Source organism: Alosa sapidissima, chromosome 2 (genome assembly GCF_018492685.1).
Source record: "Alosa sapidissima isolate fAloSap1 chromosome 2, fAloSap1.pri, whole genome shotgun sequence".
Lineage (NCBI taxonomy): Eukaryota > Metazoa > Chordata > Actinopteri > Clupeiformes > Clupeidae > Alosa > Alosa sapidissima.
The window spans coordinates 20218863-20226589 of NC_055958.1; the positions used below are offsets into that span (position 1 = coordinate 20218863).

A 7727-nucleotide genomic window follows, 5' to 3' on the forward strand; every position below is an offset into this window, starting at 1 on the left:
AGAGAAGGCAACAACTGTGAGCTTCAGGCAATAACGAATGGCTTTTTCTTGTCATGATAAGCCCTTGTATGGTATTAGAGGGGAGACACACACCCGAGCACTCCTCGCTCCGTCAGGCATTTCAGATTCATCAGCAGCACAGCGGGAGGACAGGCATTGCGCAGCCATAATTACAAAAGGATTCAGACATTGCTGTCATAGCTCATGGATTGGAGTATATAAAAACAACTCGAAACAAACAAACAAATAGAAGAGAAAACAAAATAATCATGATATAACCAAGACTGCCTTCTCGGTGACACAGCTGTCAATACATGAGAGTAAGTGAGACGTCCTAACACTTTACTTTAGGTTTCTACATAAGAGTGACATGACACTGTCATAACCTTAATCCTAACTTGTCATTACAAAACCGAATGACACTTGACAGAAGTGAGTGACATTTATGACTTGTTTACAATGTTTATGACGGTGTCATGTCCAGTAATTTCACTCTTCTGTGTTCATTAATGATGAATACATTTGATTCAATTATGCTTAAAAATGAATAAATGCTATGGGTGTTTTGACCATATTGCACAAGTTATGCTTACTAAAACAAGAGGCAACGTAAAACAGATGTGTATCAAATGTGAACTATCATCAGATTTCTGGGGATTATCTAGGGATGAGAAAGCGATGTGGGACATATATCTAACATAATGCTTTCAACTACAAGAGAGTAAAACCGTTTTGCATAAGCTTTCTCTTAGTCCTGATTTCAGAAACTTGACCATTTCTAATACCAATATAGCTGCAAGCAGCAATGTGGGGGCCTAGCAGAGTGCTAGAAGGAATGGTGTTGCCATGGCATGAGCAAGCAGTCACAGCAAGTTTGATGGCAATTGGATAAAGAATGGCTGAGAAATAAGCTCATTTACTTTGTTACAGTGCCCCTAGAGGCCAAATTACACCAGTGTCCTTGTGCATTCTCACAATCAGCTACCATGTCCCTCTACCAAGTTTGGACTTCATACACCAAAGAGTTGCTGAGATGTGAGCTCTCTTTCTTTATTACAGCACCCCTAGAGGCCAAATGAGACCACTTTCCTTGCATGTCCTCACAATCAGCTACTTGTTTGGATATCATACATCAAAGCGTTGCTGAGATACGAGCTCACTTCCTGTATTGCAGCGCCCCCTATAGAGGCCAAATGATGCCAATTTCCTAGTGCGTCATCATAATCAGGTAACAGGTCCTTATACCAAGTTTGGACTTTGTACACCAAAGCATTGCTGAGATACAAGCTCACTTCCTGTATTGCAGCGCCCCCTATAGAGGCCACATGATGCCAATTTCATAGTGCGTCCTCACAATAAGATACCAAGTCCCTGTACCAAGTTTGGACTTCAAACATTAAAGCATAGCCGAGATGTTAGCCCACTTCCTGTTAGGCGGCATCATAGCCATGTGTGATTGGCTGTCACGGGCAAATAAACTTATAATTAAAAAATCTGACAAGTATCGTTTGTGCGGCTTGGTATGAAGATCATCTCCGCCAAGTTCCGTGAAAATCGGATGAAATTTGTAACCGCTGAAACTTTTTTGTAGAGTTTGGACTAAATCCAATATGGCGGAGGTCCAATATGGTGGAAAGTGACAGGATAGGGGTCGATGAACTCGGTATGGTCCAAGGATTAAGACGCTACCTAAATTGTGAAAATCAGACAAAAGAGTCAAGGATCACGCGCATGAACGCATGTCCAGCATTGAACTGGTGGTGGCGCTAGAGCGTTCAATGTATATGCATAAAAATTGCTGTGAGTGATTGGGACAGTGTCCTGACTACTGTCCCAATCTGTATTGAGTTTTGTTATGTTAACTCAAAGCGTCACTGAGATGTTAATCCACTTCCTGTTTGGCGGCTTTGTCGCCATATTTGATTGGCTGTCACTGACAAACAAAAATGAAATTGAAAAATCTGGCAAGTATTGTTTGTGCGGCTCGGGCAGAAGATCATCTCCGCCAAGTTCCGTGAAAATCGGATTCAATTTGTGACCGCTGAAACTTTTTGTAGAGTTTGGACTAAATCCAATATGACGGAGGTCCAATATGGCGGAAAGTGACGTAATAGGAGTCATTGAACTCAGGTCGCTTCGCTGCTAGGAACCCAATAATAGGAAAAGCTAGTAACTCAATGGGTGCCTTCGCAGCTTCGCTGCTAGGCCCCCAATTATATTGCCAACTTCTAATGAAACAGATTTGACTAAATGCATAATATGATATACAGTATGGAGAATAAGTGGTTGAGGCTTTAATATGTGCTGAACTTAAACGTCCAAAAGATCACTTGGTAGAATTCTATTGCGTTGTCGGAAACAAGAGACCACAGCTTATAAAACAGAATTAGTGAGAGCCCAAAACATTCTAACTGAAAAAAGTAAATGGTTGTGGAAAATTGTTTAGACCTTTTGCCAAATTAGTTCTTGAAAGGAAACATAAGATCCCACTGATACAAAAACATGTTTCTTTTCTTGAAACATTGACAACGATAGAAGAGAGGGATGTGTCTCTTAGAGTCGATGTGATTTTAACAAATAACACTTCATCCACCTGAAATTAGCTGTGATTACACAGAGCAAAGCATTATAAAAATGCCTTAAGAGATGAACATACTATAGATGTACAATTCAATTTCAAATCTACCTCCCTTTCTATCACAATCCCTGTAGGCTATCTTTAATGGTCTATAGCAGTGTTTCTCAAAGTGTGGTCCGAGGACCACTGGTGATCCGCAAGCTATCCCAAGTGGTCCGCAAGCAGACGTGATAAAATATATAGATGAGTTGTTTGTAATATTGAACCAACTTGTATGTAAATCCAAACAGTTCTACAACACTGCCTATGTAAGCTATGCCAGTTTAAATCATATGAAAAATCTGACACAATAAGCAAGGTCCAAAGACAATAAACAAGGTGGTTCATTGAGTAGGCCTATTGTGTAATATACTGTTGAAGTAAGTCTATTCTTTTTTTTTTTTAGCGAGGTGGTCCGTGAGGTTTTTTTTTTAAGTGGTCCTTGGTCTGAAAAAGTTTGTGAAACACTGGTCTATAGTTTCCTCTGGTCTTGAAACATTATTCCATAGCACAAACAGGTGAGTGAATCACCCAACTGACTCATCTACTGTCATTGTTCAACAAAGTTACTAATAGTTTTGAAAACATGTAACCTTTGTTTCCTCAAATCTCAATACTGAGTTACTGCCCAATGCCCTCTACTGGTATGGAATAGGTACTACCAGCCCAGAAGGTAAAGGAGAGGATGCTTTGTCTCCTTTTTTCTCCCCCAGACCTGACTGGATCCTGCCAAGACCAATAAACTCAGCGCAGCGTCACGGCAGAGAGGTATATATTGTGTCCTCTTCCTGTCAGCTCTCCAACTCAGCGATCTTTTTACAAGGGCTTGATGTGTATTGTTTTTTGTTGTTGTTGCTGTTGTTCTTGGACCTTACAGCAGAAAAAGGGAGGTCATTCAAGCCTAAAAGGAATTTTAATGATACATTGCATAGTATTCTCTCCAATGACTTTTGAATGCTTGCTGTTAACTGCCTTTGTTAATTGGTGATTAACTCCATGGAACAATTGAGCATCTGGCTGTCATAAAGTCATCCCTGTGTGTGTGTGTGTGTGTGTGTGTGTGTGTGTGTGTGTGTGTGTGTGTGTGTAGGTGGGTCTTTTTACAGTTAGTTTGTAAGCAGTTCAAAACAAATGATGCATTCAGGATGGATGATTATGTGATATGCTTGCTTGTGGTTTAACCTGTCATACATGAAAATACATCCCTGTTTGGGGGATTGGATATTATAAATGAACAAAGAATGCATGAATTGCATTGATGTGGTTGCCATCAGTCGTGGAAAACTTCATCACACATACGTTACCTTAAAAAACATTGAACTTTAGTTCAGTAATGTATGAAACTGGCGTGCAACCTCTCTCTCTCCCTCCCTCTCTCTCTCTCTCTCTCCATATATCTCTCTCCATTCCATACCCCCTCCCCCCCTTGTTTGTGTTTGTGTGTGATGTGTTTGAAGGTGACTGATGTTGGTGCTGGTCTCATTTCAGGCCGGGGGCACGGTGTGTGGCTCTTTGCAGGTGCAGGTGACACTTTTTGTCTGGTGGAGGCAGACAGAAGGCCGGTGTGGCGCTGCCCACTGCGTGTGGCGGGGGTGCGGAAGCTCGCTCCTGCCAACATGCTAGTGACATGTGAGTGGAGTGAGGTGGACTGGTGCCACACATGCCACTGCCAGGAATACGCGCCAGGCAGCAGACCACAGGCGTCAAACTGCCGCTCCAATCTGTCACCTCCCGACGACAAGGGTCCGCATCACAGACACGAGAGGGACTCGAACGGGCGATGGTGCATGTGTTTATTTCATTTCAATCTCAGTTTGTTTGCACAAATGAGGAATGTGCTCAGTGTCTAGGAAGCCATCTCAGAGAGAGAATTATTACACAAATCATCTGGGTGTTGTCCTGTCAGTTTTGGCTCATTTGGTTGTAAACAGCATCAACTGATTGGGAAGTAATGTCACACAAACTCCAGCGCTAGTTGCAACACCCAGGGTGTGGAAATATTTGTGCTATTGTTAATATTTATGTTACTGACAGACAACAAACTGTTTTAAAATATGTAGTGTACATTTTCAGGGCAGTGTCTGAATATGGTCTACTAAGAACATGTAGTTAATGCAGCAATGGAGAAAACGTATTAAAGTGTGACACCAATGGTGCCACCATTTCACCACTGTTTCAGAGGCTACCTCTGTGAGCCCCATTTCCTCATTACCACAGCAACAGCGCTGAGCCTCCCTCACCCTTACTGACAGTTCTCCTCCATCCAGCCGGCCATTTGTCACACGACTGAAAACCAGTTTTCGGTTTGTCTGGATCCCAGCAGTGAAATTTAGCCCTGGACCTGCCCTGACTCTCCCACAGGGCAGCCAGAGTGCTGCTGGACAGACTTCTGAGCGGCAGGACCGCCACAACTGGGAAGACACCTGTCTCTCCGACAGAGGATGGTCAGCAGACAGCTAGTGAGCAGAGAGGCTGCTAGAAGAAGAGGAAGAAAGGAGAAAACAAGATGAAATAAAACTGCTGGGGGAAATCTGCGGGAAATAAGTTAACTAATAAATAGATGAATAACATAACTGCTTTTGTGAGTCTTCAAGTACTCTGTATCCCTGAGGAAAATGTATCTCTGTCCCTACCCTGTTTGTGTGTGAGAGAGTTGCTCTTTTTTGTCCCCTACTCTCACTCAACATATTTGAATGCCTCTTGTTAGCAGCAAATGAGCAAATGATAGTGACTGCTGGTGCTAGTGTAGAGAAAGAACACTGGGGGTGGGATGGGTAAATTACAAGACAAAAACAGGTGGCATCACATCACATCATAACCTCCAGCCCTTTTAATAAGAATAATCCTGTCACAGCACCTCTCCTCTCCCCTTCTCACATTCTCCGTCTCTATCTGTCTCTCTGTCTTTCTCTCTCTTTATTTTCTCTTTATCTGTCTATTTCTCTCCCCTTTGTCCTTCCCCCGGCCCCACCTTCCCCTCCCCCCTAACTTCCAGTGGCAATATGCATCTGGGGAATATGAATTACCTGCTGGCAGGCGGCGTTCTGCTCGACCAGCAGCTGTCATGGGGGGCGGGATGGATGGAGGGGGACAGAGAGGGATGGGGCTGTCAGCTCCCCCCAGGCCTCCCCTCTTTCTTCTGGAGGGCCTGGCCCTCCTCCTCTCCTCCTCCTACACACATATGAAGAAGAGCTTTCTCTCTCTCTGTCATGTCTCCCTGTTAAAACACGAGCACCAGTGGCCACCATGTAGAAGGCGTCATTGAGCCATCACTCATGCAGCTGATTATGCATAGATCACAAGCTGATGCAGCTTTGCTGCAAAGCTACGATTATACAATGGAATGATTTTAAACTGTGATTAAGCAGTTGATTGAAAAAGGTAGATACAAATATTTAAATAAAGCTGAAAGCATGCTGGTGCCTGTTTACATCTGCTACAGAATGAGCAGTCTGGCACTGTTTCTTTCACATTAAACAACTAATGAGTGTTAGTGTTAGTGATGCCATTCTACTTAATGAAGACGAGTCCAAACTTGGAATTCGCCTCATTTTAGATCATTATACCAAAACATCTGACTCAGTGGAACAACTTTAGTCAAGTCCTCGTTACTAACAGCTATTTTATATGTGGAAAGGCAATCATTTAGAATACATAATGACAAAGTGATATGACTGATGTTAATCCACGGATATGAGCCAACATTCAGTTGCTCTTTTAAATGCCAATGGCACTCACCATCACTCATACACATGTTAATCCATTTCAAGATCTACTCAGCCCACACAAGATATTGTTAATGGTGCACGTGAACTTTTACTCCCTGTGTAGAGTCCTTACACCCCCCTGTCTGTGGTGTGAGTGACCTAATTAATCGGCTCTGGTGCTAAATGTCATCGGAGGGAACAGAGGGCCTTGTACAGCTTCATTCCCCACGTAAATTATCAGGACTGCTGAAGTGGACACGTGCTGCCCTGACCAGATAGCTGCCATATATTAGATTTTCTCCCACTTAATCTGAGCTAACCATCTGTGCAGGGGGGGGGGGGGGGTTGCATTTGTGTTCATATCTCTCTGAGCAGAGCTGGGAAATGGGCCGCTGTCATAATCAGGAGGAGCTTCCAATTATTGCTTAATGTTGCACGGCGTTATGGCACAGCGTTTTTGTCCAGCAGCCTGGACCTCCTTTCCCCCCCAGACGGAGCCATATCAGCAGCACAGCACACCGTTGCCTGGTCACCCTCATTTGACGGATGACTGGCTCTCACTTGATAAAGCGCTTTATGGGAGTTTTACAAAGCTCAAAAGGCCAGTCCTCTCCCTATCTGTTACCGCGCGTCTCCCCCGGTCCTCTTCAGACGGCCGTCTGAGTACAGACGAGACTGTGATTCAGCAGCAGACACCAGCTGTTTCTCTCGACGTGCCAAAGCCCAAATGTGACGTTCGGTACGCCCTGATTTGAGAGTCACCAAGTTGCTCGAGGCAACAAGGCACAGATTGCAAAGTGATTCATCACGTAGGGGACGTATCCGTGTTATCAAGAGCAAGAATATGTCTCACGACAACTTTCCCGAGTAGTGTCTCCCTCTCTTTCTCTGTCTTTGTCACTTCTTTTTGACTCCAGTGTCTTTCGGGGAGGACTGTAGAGAGTGGGGGTGCACTGAATGAAGGTGTGCAGCCATGCACGGATCCATTAGGCAAAAACCAATTTCACACAGAGCCAATTTCATAAATATTAAAAGTGAGCCCACCTTTTCTCTGTGCTTGAGTAGCTTTAGAGGGATACACAAAGCCATCAACAACAGACCCGGCTTAAGCCTTCTCTCCAACTGATGCATTCTATTAAGACTCCCAGCTGATTCTCCCTGCCCTTGAGCTTAGCAACGCCTTCCTTAATTGATTGCAGCACACATTCAGCATGTATATGTTCTCTGTCTATAGCACACCTCTCATGCAGCTGTGGAAATCTGGTGTGAAGTTTCAGGGACATAATGAGCATTAGTGACACCTCCAGCAATTATAACTTTGGCAGTGAGAAAGTTTCAATCTGGAGTGTGAAACAATCACTTAGCTCCCCTCAGAAAATGTTTTAGCAATACAGGATCTTTGA

General features: G+C 43.7%; 1 long non-coding RNA gene across 1 annotated transcript; it reads right to left on the reverse strand.

Annotated features, from left to right (window-relative positions):
* Positions 1-4412: 4412 nt before the first annotated feature.
* Positions 4413-7452, reverse strand: LOC121701024. The gene is made up of 3 exons (XR_006027475.1): positions 7369-7452; positions 5644-5834; positions 4413-5092 (listed from the first exon to the last, which is right to left on the reverse strand). It is a non-coding gene; the product is annotated as an uncharacterized LOC121701024 (long non-coding RNA).
* Between the last annotated feature and the right edge of the window lie 275 nt (positions 7453-7727).